At 41.5% G+C, this 22,803-nt stretch overlaps 1 protein-coding gene across 1 annotated transcript in view; it reads left to right on the top strand.

Moving 5' to 3' along the window:
* The window catches only part of eipr1 (EARP complex and GARP complex interacting protein 1), a 242,646-nt gene that overhangs the window by 162,275 nt on the left and 57,568 nt on the right, over positions 1 to 22,803 (top strand). Inside the window, exon 9 of the transcript XR_010006712.1 lies at positions 15,293 to 15,474. The gene's annotated coding sequence lies outside the window, so the exon portion shown is untranslated. The remainder of the gene's footprint in view (positions 1 to 15,292; positions 15,475 to 22,803) is intronic.

Raw genomic sequence — 22,803 nt, forward strand, 5'->3', positions numbered from 1 at the left:
GGACACCAGGTTCCCCATGCCCTGCAATGACATGCAATGTTCTTGGTGGCTGTGTGACAAGGTTGTATGTCTTGACCACCAAGATACTCCTCTTTCTGAATGTTTCTTGTACACTTCATTAGCCTACTGGTTCATCTTTTGATGATCCCAGCCTCTCAGACAGTCTTGCTGACTCTTGCACAATATTGCGCAAAAATGATGTGGAAAAATATGTTCAAAATGCATATGAATTTTTTTGGTGAAGGACTCTTGTAAACTGTTAGGAAAATGAGTCTGCCAGATAATCTGGGATAAGCAGATAATTTGGGGTTAGGGCCAGTGTGGAAGGGGCCTGAGAAGTGATACAGCTCTAGTGAATGGACCTTCATTCACTTGTATTAATATTCTGTAGTGACACATTACACGAATGGAGTATTAGGATTTTCCATACATTGCTTAATGTCAGAACCACTGCTTCCTAAAACGATGGCAGCTTGGTCAATCTTTTCCCACAGGAGAGGTAGTTGAGATTTTTGTGCTTCCTTTCTTAGTTAATGAGATTTTTATTTTGAGTGTTTTTATTCTTTTCACGGGCCTGAAACAGATTTCCTTTTCAAATATTTCATTTCTTCGGGAGGTAAAGGGTAAATATCACAAAATTTTTCCCATTGTGCTATGCATTTCCTCCCCCCCCCCCCAAAAAAAAACAAAACAAAAAACCAGCCATATTTGTTAAGATGAGACACATAAACTGTTGTACCTTCAACATGGTTGAAACAAAATACATTGTTAGCCAGCTCAGGGCTTCTGGGTTTGCATTTGTCTTTATCTTTTTTTCTCCCCCACTTCATGAGAGCAAAACTACTCCCAATAGCACCTAATTGCCAGGTCAGTGCAAGGTGAACATGTGCCCTGTTTACAGCCTGACAAGAATAACCTGCTTTGGCCATATGGCTGCTCACTTGTCATTTTCTGGAATCCTTCGAATACCGTTTTATATATAATGAGTAGGGGCTTCAAAACTCATCCTCTGCCCTTCTTGGGATATATGCACCATGGTATAATTGCTTGCAGGCACAGATCTTTTTCCCTCAGAGTTTGAGTTTGTGGCATTAGAAGGGAAGAGTGCAGCTCTCATGTTGATAGGGGTATCAGATAGCTGACCCATCTTTAGCCATTTTGTATTTTTAGTCTTGATTACCGCAACCTTTGTTATCATAGAAAACTTCAGTTCATCTTTATACTGCAGTTTGTCTTGCAGATAAATTGGCCCTTAGTTGGGGCTGTGAAGAAATGTAATCCTTGCAGATTTGGTACTGACACCTTTTGTGTGGGTTAGCCAATACCCAGTGTGAATCTGGCTAGTGCCTGATAGGAATGGGCAAATGTGTCCATTTTAAGTTCTCCCACATTTACATTTTAATGACTTGAGAAAAAAGCACAAACAAATTGAAATAAAATTTTCACCCATCCCTAACAGGACTGAGATATCTGTCAAATTTGATTTCTCTTGTATATTAATTTTGCAAATTTTGGAAATTCCAGTATAAAATTACTGAAACTAAATTTTTGCCTATCCCTATGGGGATGGACATACAGTAGAGTCTCACTTATCCAACACTCGCTTATCCAACATTCTGGATTATCTAACGCATTTTTGTAGTCAATGTTTTCAAAACATCGTGATATTTTGGTGCTAAATTCGTAAATACAGTAATTACTACATAGCATTACTGCGTATTGAACTACTTTTTCTGTCAAATTTGTTGTTAAACATGATGTTTTGGTGCTTAATTTGTAAAATCATAACCTAATTTGATGTTTAATAGGCTTTTCCTTAATGTCTCCTTATTATCCAACATATTCGCTTATCCAACATTCTGCCGGCCCGTTTATGTTGGATAAGTGAGACTCTACTGTAATTTCAATCCATATTTTAAGAAGTCTCTTAGGGATTGAACACTGTCCTCTAAATAGAGCTCCTTTGAGCTTACACTAGTATTGCTTTCGCTTGCATTCATATTTTGCAATTATTGATAATTCTATTTTTTTTTTGAAAGAAATAAAATGATTACCCATCCCTAGTGATGGTTTTCATACATCTCTAGATGGGAGGCCAACTGGAATTCTCATCCAACATCACATTTCTTCCTATCTACTTTCTTTACATTTCAGCTTTCACAACCTTACAGAGAAATAGGGAATACGATGGCATGGACAATCTTAACTTTAGTATTCAGTAATATATCTTTACACATAAAAATCCTGTCTAATTCCTTAATAACTGCCCTTCCAAGTTCTAGTTTTTGAAGGGCAGCTGTAATTTCTTGACTGCAGTCTCCAGTCTCATTCATGGGTGAGTCAAAGTATAGAAAATCTTTATTTGAATGTATTCATTGCCAGCTTTAAAATTATGTAAATCAGCCGTGGTCATTATTTTAGTTTTCTAAATGTTTAGATGTAATTCTACCTTTGCATATTTTTAACCTGAATTATCCCCAATAGTCATTTTTTACTATTTGGGGTTATTTTTTGCAAGTACTATGGCTTTGGAGCCTCCGGTGGCTCAGTGTGTTAAAGCGCTGAGCTGCTGAACTTGCAGACTGAAAGGTCCCAGGTTCAAACCCGGGGAGCGGAGTGAGCGCCCACTGTTAGCTCCAGCTTCTGCCAACCTAGCAGTTCAAAAACATGCAAATGTGAGTAGATCAATAGGTACCGCTCCGGCAGGAAGGTAATGGTGTTCCATGCAGTCATGCCAGGCACATGACCTTGGAGGTGTCTACGGACAATGCCAGCTCTTCAGCTTAGAAATGGAGATGAGCACCAACCCCCAGAGTCAGACATGACTGGACTTAACGTCAGGGGAAACCTTTACCTTTACTATGGCTTCATCTTCATTTCTAAAATTGTTGATAAATTCCTCTGTTTTCATGTCCGATTCCTTTGAGTCTGATTCTACTTTCTGTACAACGTGTTATGCAAATAAAGGAAACAGATGAAGCATTCTCTGATCATCTTGCTAACGCAAAATTGCTTCCCCATATTTTGTTCTCATGGTGACTTCTTGTCCAAAGAATAGTGTATACACCAGGACAATAATATGTTATGAACACTCACATTTTTAGAGCGAACCATACCTTTGTATGATCTAGAGCAAGTATAGGCGAACTAAGGCCTAGGGGCTGGATGCGGCCCCCGGAGTGCTTACCACAGGCCCTCCTTGTTTTCCCTGTCCTCTTGGCATAAGGACATGGTGCCTGCCGCATCCTTATGCAGAAAGGATGGGGAAGGAAGGCACACAGCAGATGAGAACTCTCTGGAGCGCTCTTAGCCACTGCACGTCTTGCTCTCCTTCCGGCACAAGGACAGCGTGAGCGTTCCCGGCCTTATGCCAAGAGGATTGCCCAAGGAAGGCACACAAAGGCTGAGAGCCCTCCAGAGCATTCTCGGCCATTGCATGTCCTGCCCTCCTCCTGGCATAATGCCGAGAGGATAGCCTAAATATCAGGGAGGAGGATCGGGGAGGAGGATTGGCGAGGAGGATCAGTGCAGTCACTGCATGTCTCATTTTCCTCCTTATGCCAGCAGGACAACCTGAGGATGACCTGGGCCCTGCCCTGCCCTGCCCTGCCCCACCCCCTCCCAGCTCCACCATCTCACAGGCCCTCTCCCTCCCGGGGCTAGTCATACCCAGCATGTGACCAGCCACCCTCCCTCTCAGCCTGGCCCTCTTGGCCAGGCCCACAATGCAGTCCCAAGGCAAAAAAAGTTTGCCCATGCCTGATCTACACAGTCAAAGATTCTGTTGTAATCTTTTAAACACGGGATGATTTTCTTCTGAAATTATCTGATGCTTTCCATTATCTGACACATGTTTGCAGTATTATCTCTAGTGACGGATCCTTTTCTTAACCTGATGAGAGGTTTGGTTAGTTAGCTCCTTCTCTAGATGCTTTCTCCCAATGTATCTTTTTATTTAGAATAGTTTTCAGCTTTTAATTCTTTGTGGTAGAAGGATCCTTTAATAGAGTAAGTTGTCCATTTTATTTGAAAATGTTTTAGTGTGTCTTAAATGTTTTAAATCGTTTTAAGAAGTTGCCATTAAATAGCATAATGGATTATTTTAAACACTAGGAGAAAGATAGGATATAAACGAAATATTTTTTTTACTGGAATAGAATCTAATATTTCCAAAACCTATCTTTCCCAGATCTGTTGAACTACTGCCTCCATCATTCTCATTTATCATACTTGGTGGGAGTACTAGCAAATGTAGTTGGACACATGTGAAAGTCACTACATTTGCGAAGGCTTACTTAGATGGCAGCCTTCCAGATGCTGAAACTCCCGACATTCTTCACCATTAGCTGGACTAGCTTACTCTGTTGGGAAGTGTAGTCCAAGGACATCTGGAGAGTCACTGTTGTCCCATTTCTGGGACTCAGGGGTCTATGCAACCTTGCAGTTGCTGAGCATTAATGTAAAGGAGCAATAAGCAGCAAGATATCTGAAACTGCTCACATTAAACAGAAGCAATTGTTGTATAAAGATAGCTGCAGTTGATGTATTATGGGCCACTGGCCATGAAGTGTTTGTATCACCAATAAGTTAAAGGAAATGGAGGAGGAGATTTTTTAAAGTATGCAGATCAATTGTTTCAGTGGCTCCAGAGTGTTGTGCGTCAGTTAAAAGTCAGTTTGCATTCTCACGACTTGAGCATCTTTCCCTCCTCTCCCTTCCCCTTGTTTCCATTCTGAGATGAGAACTGGTTTTATTTTATTTTATTTTATTTTTTTGGCACTGTCTGAGAATGTGTTAGCTGGCAATGAAGACACATTCAGACAACAGCCTTGAGACTGGTGAGCTGCTAAAATGTTTCTCTGTGAAATGAAATAAACAGAGGAGTGCACAATGCTAAATGAAACCAAAAATCACTTAGAATAGAAAGATGGGGCATTTACCTACTCTGTAAACCAGGGGTCCTCAAACATTTTAAGTTTGAGGTCCCCCAGACTGTTGTGGGGACAGAATGGGACAGGACTATAGCTTGAAATAAAACATGAACAAATTGCTACGTACAGTGTACATATCTTATTTGTAGTGCAAAAAATATGAAAGAACAATATAATATTTAAAATGATGAACATTTTTAACCAACATAACCTTACCAGTATTTCGATTGGAAGTGTGGGCCTGCTTTTGGCTGATGAGATAGTCAAGTTAATTACAATTGTTGTTGTTGCTGCTGCTGCTGCTGCTGCTGTTGTTGTTGTTGTTGTTGTTGTTGTGTGCCTTCAAGTCATTTCAGCCTTAGGGTGTCCTTTATCTAAAGTTTAGGGTGGGTCTGGGTAAATGCCTTGGAGGGCCACATCCGGCCAGCAGGCGTTAGTTTGGGGACCCGTGCTGTAAACAGACACTGACATTTCGTGTTTTTCCTGTCCTGGACATAATCCTGGCCAATTTGAGGGAAGCCAAGCTCCTTTTGGATTTCCTCTGTTGGAGTGAAAGCAGAGCTTGTTTTGGACTGTACGCTTCCAATAATCCCCTGGGCTCTGGAAGTTGTAAACCAAAGATGTAAAATTGCCAAGCTTTGAGGTGAAAACATGTTTGAAAACTAATAGCAAGAGAGAGAAGGGCTATTGGAAGCGGTCTTCTACAAAGCTTGATTATTTCTCCATGTAATTTATTCTGACCAGCAAATGATCTCAGATCTCCCTCCAGACAGCCATGATTTGCCATCCTTTTATCTGGAGAAGCTAGTAGAACTGAGGGAACAATGTGCTAGTGATCCAGTCATTACAAATCATAGAAGCCAAACCATAAATCTACAATTGTAGCAAGTTTCATGCAGATAGCTCTAACAATGAGGGAGAAAGGAGCCCCTGAATTTTCCCATTGGCACAATTACTTAATGAAAAAAATAACGAAAAATGTGTTATATTGTTATAGTTATGATAAAAACACCCAACAATATTTTAGAAACACATTAGAAATGATTCACACATACCCCCCCCCCCCCCCCCCAATTTAGTAAGGAGTATTGAAACCTTTTCTTCTTCAATCGCACAGACCTACTGGGCAGTAATATTTTATTTTTTCCCATCAAGGAACAAAATATTTTGAGTGAGTCTTGCATGTAAAGGATTTCATTGCTAAGTTTGTTCTTTATTTCTGTTCAGTGGGATGATCATGGGGAGAGCTGGAACTAGAGTTGGAACATGTAACTATAATTTATTATGCTTAAAAAGATACTGGAAGCTGATACCTTTTGCAAGCATAGTGTGTATTTCATAATTCAGTTATGGCGCCACCACAGACCTATAGTAAACCTTGGGTGGAGTTTACGGCTGCAGTTATGAGTGTGTAACCCAAAGTTGCACATTCATAACTGGTTTGTATTCATGGTTGCTATGTATTTAATAGTTTAGGGAATAAATAGAGATCATAAAGGTCCCCCACTCCTGACTTATTGTCTTGCAGCGACTGCAAGGGATGTAGGTCCATTCTCCTGTTAACTGGAATGCAGCAGTCTGAAGTTTCCACCCACTTCCATCCAGAAATCTTTGTAGTGAGGAAGAATTGTGACAGGGACCCTGCTGCTGAGTGTTGCACCAGAGGTGTGTGTGTGTGGGTGAGGGTCTGAACCTGAGTCCGATTGATAGCAGACTTCCTTGGCCTGGAGTGACTGCTGCCCCATAAATCAGGGAGGAGATGCTACTTAGCTGCATAACTTGGGCTATTATGTAGCTACTAGCTGTGCCCGGCCACGCGTTGCTGTGGCGAAGTCTGGTGGTATGGGAAATAAAGTATTGCGGGATTGTGGTAGTTAAGGTAAAAGGTAAAGGTTTTCCCCTGACATTGAGTCCAGTCGTGTGTGACTCTGGGGGTTGGGGCTCATCTCCATTTCTAAGCCGAAGAGCCGGCGTTGTCCGTAGACTCCTCCAAGGCCATGTGGGATGACTGCATGGCGCGGCGTTACCTTCCAGCCGGAGCAGTACCTATTGATGCACTCACATTTGCATGTTTTTGAACTTCTGGGTTGAGAGAAGCTGGGGCTAACAGTGGGGGCTCTCTCCGCTCCCCCAATTCAAACCTTTTGGTCCAGAAGTTCAGCAGCTCAGTGCTTTAACACGCTGCGCCATTAGGGGGTATTATTTCCTATAGGTTGTGAATATACAAAATGTCTGATTGTTTTTTTTTCAGTTGGAGGCAAGTATGAATGCTGCAATTAGGGAAAATGATTAGGATGTAATGACCTTGCAGCTTTAAAGCCTGGCTGTTTCCTCTCTGAGTGAATTTTTTGTTGGGAGGTGTTAGCTGGCCCTGATTGTTTCCTGTCTGGAATTCCCTTGTTGTCAGAGTGGTGTTCTTTGTGATATTTTATGTGCTTCTACTGTCTGTGGCCCTCAGAAAACAGAGGATTTGCCAGACTTTGGTGATGGGAATACTTTGTTGGGAGGTGTTAGCTGGCCCTGATTGTTTCCTGTGTGGAATTCCCCTGTTTTCAGAGTGTTGTTCTTTATTTAGTGTTCTGATTTTAGAGACTGTATTGTTCTGTTTTATTATACCACATTAATTTTTATATATTCTGATTTTAGTGTTTTTGAATATTTGGAGCCAGATTGTGTTCATTTTCACGGTTGACCACAACATAATAATAATAATAATAATAATAATAATAATAGTAATAATAATAATAATAATAATAATAATAATAATGATTCAAAGCACAGCAGACAAAAAACCAGTACAAGAAAACCGCACTACAAACTAGAGCTGACAGCTGGCACAACAAAACATTGCATGGAAAGTTCCTTGACAAAATTGAAGGAAAAGCTGATAAGGAGAAGACCTGGCTATGGCTCACAAATGGGACCCTGAAAAAGGAGACAGAAGGCCTGATCCTTGCAGCCCAGGAGCAAGCCATCAGAACAAATGCAATTAAGGCCAAGATCGAAAAATCAGCTGATGACCCAAAATGCAGACTGTGCAAGGAAACCGATGAAACCATTGATCATATCCTCAGCTGCTGTAAGAAAATCGCACAGACAGACTACAAACAGAGGCACAACTACGTGGCCCAAATGATTCATTGGAACGTATGCCTCAAGTACCACCTTCCAGCAGCAAAGAACTGGTGGGATCACAAACCTGCAAAAGTATTGGAAAATGAACATGCAAAGATACTGTGGGACTTCCGAATCCAGACTAACAAAGTTCTAGAACACAACACACCAGACATCACAGTTGTGGAAAAGAAAAAGGTTTGGATCATTGATGTCACCATCCCAGGTGACAGTCACATTGACGAAAAACAACAGGAAAAACGCAGCCGCTATCAGGACCTCAAGATTGAACTTCAAAGACTCTGGCAGAAACCAGTGCAGGTGGTCCCAGTGGTGATCAGCACACTGGGTGCCGTGCCAAAAGATCTCGGCCAGCATTTGGAAACAATAGACATTGACAAAATTACGATGTGCCAACTACAAAAGGCCACCCTCCTGGGATCTGCACGCATCATCCGAAAATACATCACACAATCCTAGACACTTGGGAAGTGTTCGACTTGTGATTTTGTGATATGAAATCCAGCATATCTATCTTGTTTGCTGTGTCATAATAAAGTAGTAATGATAGTAATAATAATGACTTTGGTAATACACAGTGCTTCACTCCCTTCTCAGCTTCCTTTCTGGAAGAATCCTTTCTTGGGAGGTGTTAGCTGACCCTGGTCGTTTCCTTTGTGGAATTTCCAATTTCCCTGCTTTCAGAGTGTTGCTCTTTATTTACTGTCCTGGTTTTAGAAATTATATTGTTCTGTATTATTCTAGCACAGTAATTATTTCATATTACAGTAGAATCTCACTTATCCAACATTCGCTTATACAGTGTTCTGGATTATCCAACGCAGTCTGCCTTTTCGTAATCAATGTTTTTGTAGTCAGTGTTTTAAATTCATTGTGATATTTTAGTGGTAAATTTGTAAATACAGTACAGTAAAGTCTCACTTATCCAACATAAACAGGCCGGCAGAATGTTGGATAAGGAAAAGCCTATTAAACATCAAATTAGGTTATGATTTTACAAATGAAGCACCAAAACATCATGTTAGACAACAAATTTGGCAGAAAAAGTAGTTCAATACGCAGTAATGCTATGTAGTAATTACTGTATTTATTAATTTAGCACCAAAATATCATGATATATTGAAAACATTGACTACAAAAATGCGTTGGATAATCCAGAACATTGGATAAGCGAGTCTTGGATAAGTGAGACTCTACTGTCATTACTACATAGCATTACAGCGCGTGGAACTTCTTTTTCTGTCAAATTTGTTGTATAATATGATGTTTTGGTGCTTAATTTCTATAACGATTACCTAATTTGATGTTTAATCGGCTTTTCCTGAATCCCTTCTTATTATCCAACATATTCACTTATCCTGCCGGCCTGTTTATGTTGGATAAGTGAGACTCTACTATATATTGATAATCTTATATTATCTGCTTAGAACTGGATTATATGGGGACCCTTCTTCACAGCTGTATAAAATGCACACTGAAGTGGATTATATGGTAGTGTGGAGTCAAGATAATCCAGTGCAAAGCAGATAATATAAGATTATAAATGGGTTATATAGCTGTGTGGAAGGGCCTTGAGTCTACATTGCCATATAATCCAGTGCAAATTAGATAATCTGTGGAAGAGGCCTAAGTGGGGACTAAGTCTGCCTGTCCCCTGGGCTGAGTTGGTTGCTAGGAGACCAAGTGGGCAGAGATTACCCTCTAACTGGCAGCAATTGGATAAAAACAATTATTCCTTTCCCTCTAATTAGGACTTTATTTTTCTTTTATTTTTGTTGTATCAACCTAGAGGCGTGGATGATGGGTTGTGTTGTCAAATTTTGAGGTTGGGGGGCCTGTACTTTTGTTGTTTTGTTGGTTGCCATGATGCCATCACTCATTTATATATATAGAAGTAGCCGATCTAGACCACTGATTCTTAAACTGTGGGTTCTAACCCCAAATGGGATCCTCTTTGATCAATGTTGGGTTTTGAAAAAATTGGCAACAGTAAAAGGTTTGCTGTGAGTTTTCCGGGCTGTATGGCCATGTTCCAGAAGAATTCTTCCCTGACGTTTCACCCACATCTATGGCAGGTATCCTCAAAGGTTGTGAGGTCTGTTGGAAACTAGGCAAGTGGGGTTTAAGTATCTCTGGAATGATGTCCAGGGTGGTAGGAAAGAACTCTTGTCTGTTGGAGGCAAGTGTGAATGTTGCAAATGGCCAGCATGATTAGCATTGAATGGCCTTGCAGATTCAAAGCCTGGCTGCTTTTTGCCTGAGGGAATCCTTTGTTGGAAGGTGTTAGCTGGCCCTGACTCTTTCCTCTGTGGAATTCCCCTGTTTTCTGAATGTTGTTCTTTATTTACTGTCCTGATTTTAGAGGGTTTTTTTTAGTGCTGGTAGTCAGATTTTGTTCATTTTCATAGTTTCCTCTTTTCTGTTGAAATCGTCCACATGCTTGTGGATTTCAATGGCTTCTCTGTGTAGTCTGACATGGTGGTGGTCTGAGTGGTCCAGCATTTCTGTGTTCTCAAATAATATGCTGTGTCTAGGTTGGTTCATCAAATGCTCTGCTGAGAGGGATGATTAGGACTCTATGGTTGACTTCTCTGGTTGAGGTAGTCTTCAGTGCTTTTCATGTTCCTTGATTTGTGTTTGGACAATGCTGCATTTGGTGTCCCTATGTAGACTTGTCTACAGCTGCACGGTATACGGTAGACTCCTACAGAGGTAAAAAGATCCCTTTCCAACAGACCTCACAACCTCTGAGGATGCCTGCCATAGATGTGGGCTGGGGGGTGGGGGGTGGGGGGAGGCTGGCAGCAACCAGAAGCAGAGCAACAGGGGAAAAAATAAATCTATATCATGCATAACAATGGAGGATACCTGTGCATTGACATCCCAGTAAATGTGATCATACAAACCTTATATTTCTTCTCCGTTTTTTTGAGGGGGAGGGCATATTGTGTTTCACGTTATATGTACAGGTTCATATCTGCCATGAATATCTAGAGTAGCTGAAATGTGTCAAAAGCAAGGGTCCCTTTATCTTTTCTTTCGTGGGAAGCCAAACCGAACAAACGAACATTCCTGGATGCAGTTCTTCCAGTTGCTTCCAAATGCTGAGAACAACTGTGAGTTTATCACTACAGAAAATGGCAAGCAGGAACAGCACAACAACAACCAGGGGCTCATTTAAATCTGGAGGCACATTTAAGCAAAATGTTTTACAACGATAAACTTCAGCAAGCTCTGAAGCCATCCATCATGCTCAGCAAGGGGTGGGGGTGGGGGTAAACTGAAGGAAATGCCTATGCAAAGCTCCCACACTGCACTGATTTGGATTTGGCTGAACTTTATTCTTCAGTTCATTGACTTGTGTGACATTAAGGAGACAAGAAAGGTCAGTCAAATGATGGGGGTGGGAGGGGAGGAGGGAGAACCTCTTTCTTTCCACATTACAAAAAGGCAAGGCTCTTAATTTTCTGGTTTTCTCAATCTGAGTTTTCTCAGTCCTGTCTTTACCTGTAAAGCTATTTGCTGATATGATAAAGGGGTATACTTCATTATTTATGTTTTTATATTTCCATTCTACCTTTTCCTTCAAAGAGCTCAAACCATTGTAAATAGTTTTTGTCTCTCTCAATTTTGTCTTCATACAATCTTGTGATTTAAGTCAGGTTGAAAGACAGGAACTGGCCCAAGTCAGAACATGGAAAAAGACTATTGAAGACCAGGCCAAAGGTATTTATAACTGTAAGAGGATGTTTTAGGACCAAGTAAGTGGCATGCCCAAGTGAGGGATATAAACTTCAGTATCCCTGGTCCAAACTCTTAACTGCCACACCACACTGAATATGCCATATTTCCTGGAGTCTAATGCTTATCTTTTTGGACTAAATTACATTGCCAAAATTGAGATGCACATTAGTTTTAATGGTGCGTTAGAATTGGCACATAAACCCACCGATGTAAATAGGCCTGAAGGAACCCGGAACGCCAAGACTGGACAGGGAATTGGGATGTGTGCAAGAAGAGGCTGTTCCTGGTCTTGGCAGCATCCTCAGGGCTCTGTGGCACCTCGAGGAGGAGGAGGAGAAGGAGTGCTTGGTAGTGACCTAGTTGTTCCTGTCTCTTGGTAGCAGATCCTACCTTAGAGGTGGTCCTCAGGAATCATGTTAAGCTAGCAAGTTCTCTAGTCTCGACCTGACAGAGGGACATGGCTTCCCAGATTCATGCTGCCTGCCTCCCTGAAATGCTATGTCTCCACTGTTGGGCACATTAAATTTGAGAGCAAATCCATTTTTTTTGTATTGTGCACATTACATTTGATGGTGCATAATACTCAAGGAAATATGGGATATATTACATTCAGTAAGGTAGGTTGGAGAGTGGGATGCTGGAAAATGTGTGTGGCGGTACTGCAATCAGATTGGCAAATTAGAAACTGAACAAAAATAGTCTCATGCCAACTGTTGCAGAAAGGATTTAGCTGAGAAAAGAAAACAACTTTAGTCTTATTTGCAAAACAGTCAACCGTAACTATACTTTCTAAAACCTATGTGTAATGCAACAGGGACTGGAATCCTCTTTTGGTTGTGTAATGCTTTGTATTGATGCTTACAGTAATTAATGACTGAAAGTAACTTAGAAAACTTATCTCCAATCCCAGGTAGTGTCCAGCCAAAGTGCTGAGGATCAAAGCGCAAGGAAAAGATAATTGCAATGTTCATCAATGGTCATGGAGTGTGTTGAGACTAACAGCTGAGGCAAGACTCTGCAGCAGATGGATGTTTCAACATGCCTTGTGACAGAGAGAGAGTTGTTCAGTCACTATTCCCCAGCAATCTGATTTGCAGCACTTTTCATGGGGTGCCGCTTGATTGAAATGGTAGGTTTTGGGAAATGGCATCAAAAGAAGAAGCTATGTCTGAAATACAAGATCTCTGTAGGGATTTTATGGAAGATGAAGGGGCAAAAGCAGGCAACTGGAGGTTGAAGAGATGCAGGAAGAGTATGCTTGCTAAAATAAGAAGTCACCATAATGCCAACTAACAGTAATCGCAAATGCGAACCAACAGTGAATATATGCTTGCAAAGGGGGATAGCTCTCCCCATGTTGAAGACTTGGGGCCATTGTTGTCAAGGTACACATACCTGTTCAGTTCTTCCTTTGTGGCTTTCCATATGACTGTGTAGTACAATTCCTACTGTTCCTCACTGTTAGCGAAGTGAGAAGGGGTGTTAGGATTTGTAGGCCCAACGCATCTGGAAGACCAAAGTTGTCAACCTCTGCCTTGAGGTAGATCATCTATACTACAAATTTTTAATCTGTCCAGACTAACTAAAATGCCCTCAAAGAACTAGAAAAACTCATTTAGAGAAGGTATTGTAAATCTGTGGTATGCAGGCCACCTTTCTTTGACTTGTCAAGGCCTTTCTTATCCACTATGTTGGCAAAATTTAGATTGGCTCACAATGTACAGGCATCCAAATCCCTCAAAGTCAGTTTTAATGTCAAAATCCAAGCTTGATTCTACACCATGCTAAGGGAAAGTATCTTTGGAGAGACAACAGTTCATTTGCAATGAATTCCTGAATGGCTGTTCTTAAATTGCTTCTTCCTCAGGAGTAGTTTAAATGTAGTTTATTCATTTAAACAGCTTACCATGGGGAAAACACAACTCCACATCATGCAAGATCTCATTTGCAAAAGGTTTCTAGAGATCAGAAGAGGACACATGTATGCCATATGCTCCGGCCTCAATCCTATAATTTTCCTGCTGTTATGAAAAAAATTGAAAACTGCCTAAAATTAGAACCTACAAATATGCTGCCTTTCCTTGATATATCCAAATACCTCGTTTTAATAAATACTGTAGTGTGGCTTCCATGAACTAATTGTCTAGTCTTGTTTGCTCAAGTGATTTGGCCATGTGCAGCCTGGTGCTGCAGAGTGCCTCATCCTTTCATGCCAGCCTGTTTGAAACTATCAAAACTGGAGTGTGAAAAATGGGACCTTGACTTACTGCAGGCTGAGTGTAGGAAAGTGTACAGATGGAATAGCAGTTTCTCCAGAAAGACAATCCCTCCCTTTACATACAGTGTTCCCTCACTACTTCGCGGTTCGCTTTTCGCGGACTTGCTGTTTTGTGGTTTTTTAATAAACACTAAAATAATAGTATAAATCATAAAAAAATCCCTCTTTCTACTTCCTTCCTAAGGAGAAGCCTAAGGAAGAAAGGAAGGAGAAGCTGAAGGGAGAGAAAAGGAGGTTGAAAAAGCTTTGTTTTCGCCTCACAAGGCAGTGGCAGCGGTGGGATTGCAAGGAGGGGACAGAGATACTCATTGTAAACAACACAAATATAGCGACCCTACTTTGCGAATTTTCACTTTTTGCGGGTGTTCCTGGAACGTAACCCCTGGGATAAGTGAGGGAACACTATAATTTGAAATATTTATATATTTTCTCTGGGTTTTTTTGTCAGGAGCAACTTGAGAAACTGCAAGTTGTTTCTGGTGTGAGATAATTGGCTGTCTGCAAGGATTTTGCCCAGGGGAAGCCCGGATGTTTTGGTGTTTTCACCACCCTTATGGGAGGCTTTTCTCATGTCCCTACATGGAACTGGAGGTGATAGAGGGAGCTCATCCGTGCTCTCCCCAGGTTGGGTTGGAACCGGCAACCTTCAGGTCAGCAACCCAACCTTCAAGTCATCAGTCCTGCTGGCACAAGGGTTTAACCCATTTAGCCACCAGGGTTGTACAATATAGACAGCTCTTGGGCAAACGATTCTTATGTCTGGCCAGATGGAGACTGACTTCTTTAGTAATGTGATGGTGCATCTCCACCATCCTGATCAATGACTGGCTGCAGAGTGCTCTTGAATAGTCAGGAAAGACAGAGCAAACTCTGCTCCAGACCTCCTGTGTGTAGTTGAGCTTTCTGGTCCTCCAGCATCAAACAGGCTGTGATTCCAGACCTGTATTTTCTTCATAAAGACGATATTTAAAACTGTGTAATTCCATTTCCTCCCTCCATTTTTTTTTAAATAAAAGGTGCATCCCTTTCTTGTTTGTTTTAATATAGCTTTATGCTAACTGAACCGGAGCTCTTTCTGTGGCACCCTGTTTCCTTGACTTCTATGACCTAATCAATATTTCTCATTATGGGGTGTCATATTTTTTTCCCCTCTCATGTCACTGCTGCTGATATTGCTTTCTGCCTCTCGTCCCTTTCCCTCCAGCTGCTCCTCAACCTTTTAATGTCAGACTGACCAAGAGAAGAACACAGGATCTGACAGAAGGAGACAAAAGAAGCAAAGGTGGCGAGGCTGGTGATGGAGAAACCCGTGAAAATACCCTGAAGGAATTAAGTGCAGTGTGGAAGACGGTGACTCATATCTCTGCAGTGATCCTTCAGTAAAAGGTAACAGAGCAGAACCAAAAACCATTTTCAGTCTTCCTGATTCATTTTATTTATTTACAGCATTTATATTCCGCCCTTCTCACCCCGAAGGGGACTCAGGGCGGATCACATTGCACACATAAAGGCAAACATTCAATGCCATGACATAGAACAGAGACAGAGACAAGACGCAGGCACCGGGCTGGCCTCGAACTCATGACCTCTTGGTCAGAGTAATTTGTTGATTTGTTGCAGCTGGCTTGCTTTCCAGCCTGCGCCACATTTTAGCTGATCTCAACAGACTTTTGTTGCTTTCTGCTGGAGGTTTCGAAGAAGGGAGGGAAAGACTTGAAGAGGGCAGCCCAGCTGAAAAGGATTTAGTGCAGAGAGCAGAGTGTAAACAAAGCAATGCAGAATGAAAACACAAAGTCATAAATTCTTCCTGCAAGGCAGCTACTACCCTCCATCTATCTTAGCAAGATTACGGTCTCACATAAACTCTCAGCCAACACACCCTTTTGAACAGGACCAATGCTTAGTTGCCAATTATTATTTGTGAGATGCCAATATATTTAAGTTATTTTTAGGGCAGATATTTCCTCCTCTAAAAATGAATGCATGCCATGTAATTTTGAGCATTCTGACTTGCTTTATTTTGGTGAGCATGGACAAGATATGATAAGTTGATTTAAAGTTTAAAATAAAACACTTACAGGTCAATAGAGAAAACACACACACAATGCTAATTTGGTTTCTTCCCAGCATGACTGAATCACAGATAAAGTTACCAAAGTGTTGAATGATGGTTCGGGAGTACTCCTCTGTGCTTCAGGTAGGCTTCTGCCTTTTTCTAAAACAACCACAACCACCACCACCACCACCACCACCACATAACAACTGGAATTCTATATCGGAATTGTGTCCCTGTAAGTCGACTTACATTAACAGGAATTAGAATTGAGCAGATTCATAACTGCTCATACATTATTTTGTAGGAGAGCTGGCAAAGTCCCTGATATGCATTTCACACCTATGTGCACTGTGCAGCATTGCACACCACACACTGATGTGCATTGATATCAATGTGCATCAGACAATCTTGCTGGTATCCCAATATTTCAACTTCTCAATTCACTGACAGAGTTTCTTAGCACCTTTGCTACTTAGTTAAGCATACGAAAAATTACATGAAGTAAAAAGTAATATAGAATTCTGGCAAAGAACACTACATGATGTTTATGCATTTACGTTCGTGCATTTTCATTATTCACTTTATACCTTTGTAACCACTTATCAAAGAACAAAAATACTTCAGAAATGTGTGTGTGCAGGTAAGGTCTTTTGGTGTCAGGATAAAGAGGGAGCTAACCAATCAGCTACACTTACAGATGGCTTCAGCTTCACAATTTCAGCAATTTTCACAGCTCAACTTGAAGAGGAAGATGTATATCTTAACACAGTGAGGACTCTAGACAAGAGTTTCCTTGGCCTAATAAGGTGGCAGCCGTCTTCACCTTTATTCACGAGTTCCTTTTTGAAATCAAATACATAAAACAATTGAAATCTTTGGTTGTTACAGAGGAAGGAATTCAACACCTGAAGCACACTGTTCCATTGCTGTTCCACCCCCATTGCCTGATGTGGCCATTTAGTAGCCAGTGGGAAACAGAGACATTTTGGGTCATGTCCCTTTGGCTGGATGCATAATGGTCTAAGACCTCCAAAGGACTCTCAGAGATGAGGATGTTGTTATTGTACACCTAATCACAGGGACATACCAGATGCTTTCCCATCACCTTCTCCTCCCTGCTAGGCACAGAGAGGCTGTGTTGGGGCCTCCAGCAGAAGAAATGTGCATTCAGCAGGAAGGGAGAAAGAAGACCAGACATAGTTTTGTCTGAGAATAACTTTATGTCACATCTCTCCATACAGGATCATGTGCCTAATTTATTTCATCAGTCATACTTCAGTGGGACAATTTTGTATCTGCTATTTTAGTCTAGCTTTAAAGCCAGGGTGTTCAAAGTGCAGCCCTGGTCCACAAAGGGCCCTTGATGGAGAGGTTACTCCAGAAAATGTGTGAGGGAGGGGTTCATGGCAATTTCGGTTTTTATGCAGTTGGAGCAGAGTTCCAACTTTTTCACTGAACAAAAATGTGAGTTATGATTGGTTTACATCAGAGTATGCCATCATAACTCACTAACAGGATGTCAGACCATAAGACAGTCTTTGGGACCATGCAATTCCTTGAGAGTCCCAAGGGCAGAAAACTGACACTCTGCTGCAGTTTTCCATTCCTGCTTTAAAAATACACACACTTTGCCTTTAGACCTGCACAGAAGCGGCAGCCAGTGACACTCACATAACACATGCCCTCTGCAGCGAATGCTGCCATATTCTGAATCATTTACAGCAGGGATGGATCGCCTGTGGGGTCTCACCATAATTTCAAAAGCCCCCTGCTAGCAATCAATTGGAAGTTCGGGCAAAGCAGAATCAATACTTTCCTCAGCAGACCAATGGATGGGTGGGAAGCGGGAAATGACAGTGGGAGAGAAGCAAGCATTAAAAAGAGAAGGGGTGCTCGCAGTGAAATAGAAATAGTAGAGAAAGAAAAAGAAGGGAGGAAATAGCTCTTTTCTGTGATATATTGTAACCTTGTCTGCCATGACATGTGGCCAATGGTGGATTATAGTGTTGTGGAAATGCAGCCTTGGCATAAAAAGATTACCTGCACCTGAGCTACAACTTCTGGTCAGCTTTCAAGGACAGTCCTAGGTAGGAGTGGATTACGGCACTCCATTCTCAAAAGACTATTATGAATCTGACCTTTTTATGGGCAGGTGATCACCTTCAAGTCAGGCACTTGTCCAGGACCCAGAACATTTTGCCATGCCAAGACTGACTTTCAATGTACACTCTTTGCATTTATTCAGTTGCCTATTCCAAACCAAGCTTGGGGGGGGGGGGGGGTTGTAGTGTTCATCTTAGATGGAAAGGAGAAAGAGGGCTGGATTATATCTGCCTAAAGATGGCTCCAAACATCCAAGTCAATTTGCCCATTAATTTCAGACAAGTCTTGAAAGAAGTAAGACAGAATGACACCCTGAGAGTGAAAAATATATGCAAAAATCTCATAATTTGGCTAACATTTGTATCACAAAAATGCCACACTTGTAAGGGCTGAAAGACACTCGGTACTCATAGCAAATAATCCAAGGACACTGAAAACTAATAATGGTCTTGATTGGCCCCAGGGGTGCCTACCCTCTCTGTGTCTGTCCTCTAGTGTTGGAGGGGCTCAGATGGTCCAGCAGGGACAAAAATCCAGCTGGACTGTCATCTTAACTGTCGTGTCCCTGTCACTGGTGCCAGACAACCACAGAGCTCCGAAGAGCATCTGGCCATCACTGGCTGCCTTTGGTGGTGTCAGCAACTAAGAAGGAGAGGAGATTCAGGTTATCAGGTAATGATGTGTCCTCCCCCCTCTCTTCCTGGTCATCCAGAGCTTTGGTGATGTCAATAAAGGTGCCCAGTAATGGCCGTGAGTTGTCTGGAGTTCTGTGGCCATCTGGTGTGGCAACGGGGGAAGGGAGTGATACAGGAATTGTAGCACTGCCCCATATGGATGGTGGACCAGTTTGGACTGGAGCTGGTTGGGCTATCACACTCAGTGTGAGGATGTTCTAGAGATTTGGTGAATCCTGAGAGCATTTCCTGAATTTGCATAATGTGAGTTAAACCATTTTAGCTCAGTTTACACTTTGTTAAGGACTAAACATTCCTGGATGTAGTCTGAACATCCATGTTCAACTTCTGGTCCACTTTGGGATAAAGGGTGGGTGCATATAAGTCCTTAGAGATTCTGGTTCTCCTTTATTCAGTAACAAAGCCCACAGAATAAGGCCAAGAAGACAAGGAAGGCAAAAGTTGAATTTTTTTTTTGCCAAAGTTACAAGAAACATAATCTTACCAGGGAGTAACATATATAATTTGAGGAGGCCATACAGCAGAGTTCAGTCCGTTAAATTCCAAGCAACAAACAAGCATAGAGATTCTTGGAGGTGACATAAAATGTAGTCTAAGGCAAGGCACTTTTAGATTATTCATTGCAAGGTTGCAAAATTTGGTAGACAGGAACTCAGTAATGGTGTTGCTTCCAGCACTTTAACTGCCCTAGGAGTGAGGCTCATACTGCTGAACTTTTAGGGGCCCTCTCATTGCTCACACCTTCACATCCAGGCCTTCTAGGCTCCTGAGAACTCTTGCATTATTCTTCCTAGATGAGCATTTCACTTGGGGACCATCAATGGACACAACACCTTCAGATGGACTGGGTAGGAGTGCAGGCTTGGGTCCTGGGTCAATAAGAGCAGTCAACTTCTTACAGCTTCTGTTTCTGGGGACTGAAACTTCTCCTCAGGAGTCCTCTGGTAGGTTTGATTATGAAGTTGTGTCCATTTGTGTCATTCTACTACTTGTGAAACCTCATTTTCACACACACTACCCAACTCCAAATGGCTTAAGAGGGTGAAAGACGGGGGAAAGATGGAGAAAGGATGTGGGATGGCTGGCCATCCCAGAAGATAGACTTCGACAGTTGCGAATGAAGCATGATGGTTCCCTCTGATTTCTACACAGTTCTTTCATTTCTCACTCTGTGGATCCAAAGAAGTAAGTGTAGTATTTTTCTTTAAAAGATAATTAAAACTCACACTTAAGTAATATGACACTAAACATATTTTAATCTGACATTTGGGGCAACACGTTTTAGAAAGAGGGAGTAGAAGAGAGGTATCTGTTCATCAGAGTGCTAATATAAATATCTATATAATGTTTGTTTTCCATGGTTTGTCCTTGTAATATATTTGATATTTTTTTTCTGCTATGAGAAGATGCCGGAATGCCTGTACATATGTATCAGTCTTGTCTCTCATGTTTGTTAAAATTTTAAATAAGATTAATTTGAAATTTAAAATAAAACACAAATAGAACACATTCATCCTCAAAACTAAACAATTAAAAATAGCAGCAGATAAAACCATATCTTACACAAGGGAAAGTGAACCTTTGACCCTCTTGATGAATTGGCATACAGATCTCACAATGCCTTATCACTTGCAATGCTCAGAGGGCTGATAGGAGGCATAGGACAAATATCTGCAAAAAATATCTAGTTCTTCCCACGTTTCTCTTTCACAGCAGGGAAAAAGCCAAGCACAGCACGCTCATCCCTGAGGTATAAGCAGTGTTTAGATCCGCTCGGTCTATCTGCCTTCCCTATATTCCCCTCTTCCTGGCCTCAAGAGGAGCCAAGGACTGATTGTACTGTGTGGGAAATCTATCACCTATCCTTGCTCTGGGATAACATGAGACAAAGACTTATTCTTTGAGTATTTAGGTGTGCCAGGTACTACAGCCAGTGAAAATATAATTGCACTGTATGTACGCTGCTGATTTCACTCCTGAAAATATTTGGTGTAGGATTTCAAATACCAGAAGACAAATGTCTGGCTAACCCAACACGTAGCGATACGTTTTGTTGCTTCCTGTTGTGGATGGCTTGGTACAGCAGAGAGCTCAAAGGCACGCTGTTTGTCTGCTAAATGTGCCCTGACAGATTTGCGGTCTGCAGAGCCCTGCAGAGAACTGAGGACGCGCATTACAATGGATGGGCTCCTGCAGAAATGCACAGCGGTTGCATACATTCTTCATTGTACCAGAGTATTCTGTTCTGAAGAGCAAGCTGTAGTGTCAAAGGGATGAGTTTACAGGAGAGAAACAACATTCCAGTTTCAGGCAATGTTACCGTTTCCAGAGCAAGACCTGATTCAGATCAGTGATTTACTGATTTGTAGATGTGAAGCTAGCTGAGACACCACAAAACAAAACAAGAATGCCACTGAGCCTGCATTAGAACAACTGCCAAGTTACTCTTTGAATGATTTCATTACTTTGTTTATTACTGTTTTTTTCCTGTAAAAGAGAGAGGCACTTTGAAACTATTCTCCCTAAATTAGGGCACACTTCTGAAAAGACTGACATTGGAAAATGTTGGTGCAAAATTGAAAAAGAGGCTTGGTGGACTGGAAGACTCTCCAGCCCTTAGCCAAGTATTATTTGTGCAATAATATAATAAAAGTGGCAGTGATAAAGACAATTCTATGTGTTGTTGTGTACCTTGACAGAAAGGACCCTTCCATACAGCCATATAACCCAGACTATCAAAGCAGATAATCCACAATATCAGCTTTGAATTTATGTGAATCCACACTGCCATATAATCCAGTTCCATGTGGATTTGCTGTGCTAGCTAGGGCTGATGGAAAATGCATGCCAACAACCTATTTGGCCACTCCTTCTCTGTATGGATAGAGGAGGAGAGAAAAAATGATGGACAGAATTAAACAATTACAGAATGGGCATAGACTCCAGGGCAACATAAGTCATGGAAGTTAAACCCCATTTGGAAGAGCGTGAGAAAGCCACAGGGCTTTTTCGGCCAATGTAAGCAGCTATGAACTAAAAGCAGCTCCATGAGGAGTCCCTATTCATTGAGCACATGCATGTCCAAAATTTAGTGAGCGTCTTCTTGTTTGAATGACGAAGAAGGAAAGCTTCCACCAAGCTGGAAGACGAGTCTGTCAGCCACTGCTACAATGCTTTCTAAGAGCCATAAGACATAAAAGAACAACTGTTTTGAGATTGCCATCATTATCAGTGATGGAGAAAGCAGGCGCTCTTTAAAGATGTAGATGTGGGATTGGGGGAGTCGGAGAGGCTCAGAGTATTTCTGGAGGCATTGGTGAGTTAATATTAAGAAAGGAGCACTGGGCAACCCCCCCCCCCCAAAAAAAACCAAAAAAAAAAAAACAGAATCCTGACTGACTAATGTATCAATGTTGAAAAGAACAGGGTTTAGTAATAAGGATATATTTCTCCATTACTGAAGTGGCATGAGATCCTTGTAGATAGCCATATCTTGCATCACCATGGCATTGCAGAAAAGATGTTCAGAAGGATAGATATTACCCAGATTTTGCAGGAGTTTGATGAAGGTTCCTGGAAGAGAATAATCCTAAAAATTATTTTAGCCCTTGTCAAGGATTTAAAATGTGCTATCCAGAGAAAGAGTGATCATAATGCCTTCTGGCTTGCTTCTGGTGATAGATGGGAATTTAAATTAACACTTAAGCCAGTTACTTTCCTACCTGGAGATGTCCTTTGTGAGCATTTGAGCTTTTAACAAATATCATCTAGGCAGAAAGAGCAGGACTCAGAAGGAGATAATAAACAATAGATTCACCCAGAGGTGATATAAGTGTGATTGGGCACACAGAACCATTGATG

This window comes from Anolis carolinensis, chromosome 1 (genome assembly GCF_035594765.1).
Source record: "Anolis carolinensis isolate JA03-04 chromosome 1, rAnoCar3.1.pri, whole genome shotgun sequence".
Taxonomy (NCBI): domain Eukaryota; kingdom Metazoa; phylum Chordata; class Lepidosauria; order Squamata; family Dactyloidae; genus Anolis; species Anolis carolinensis.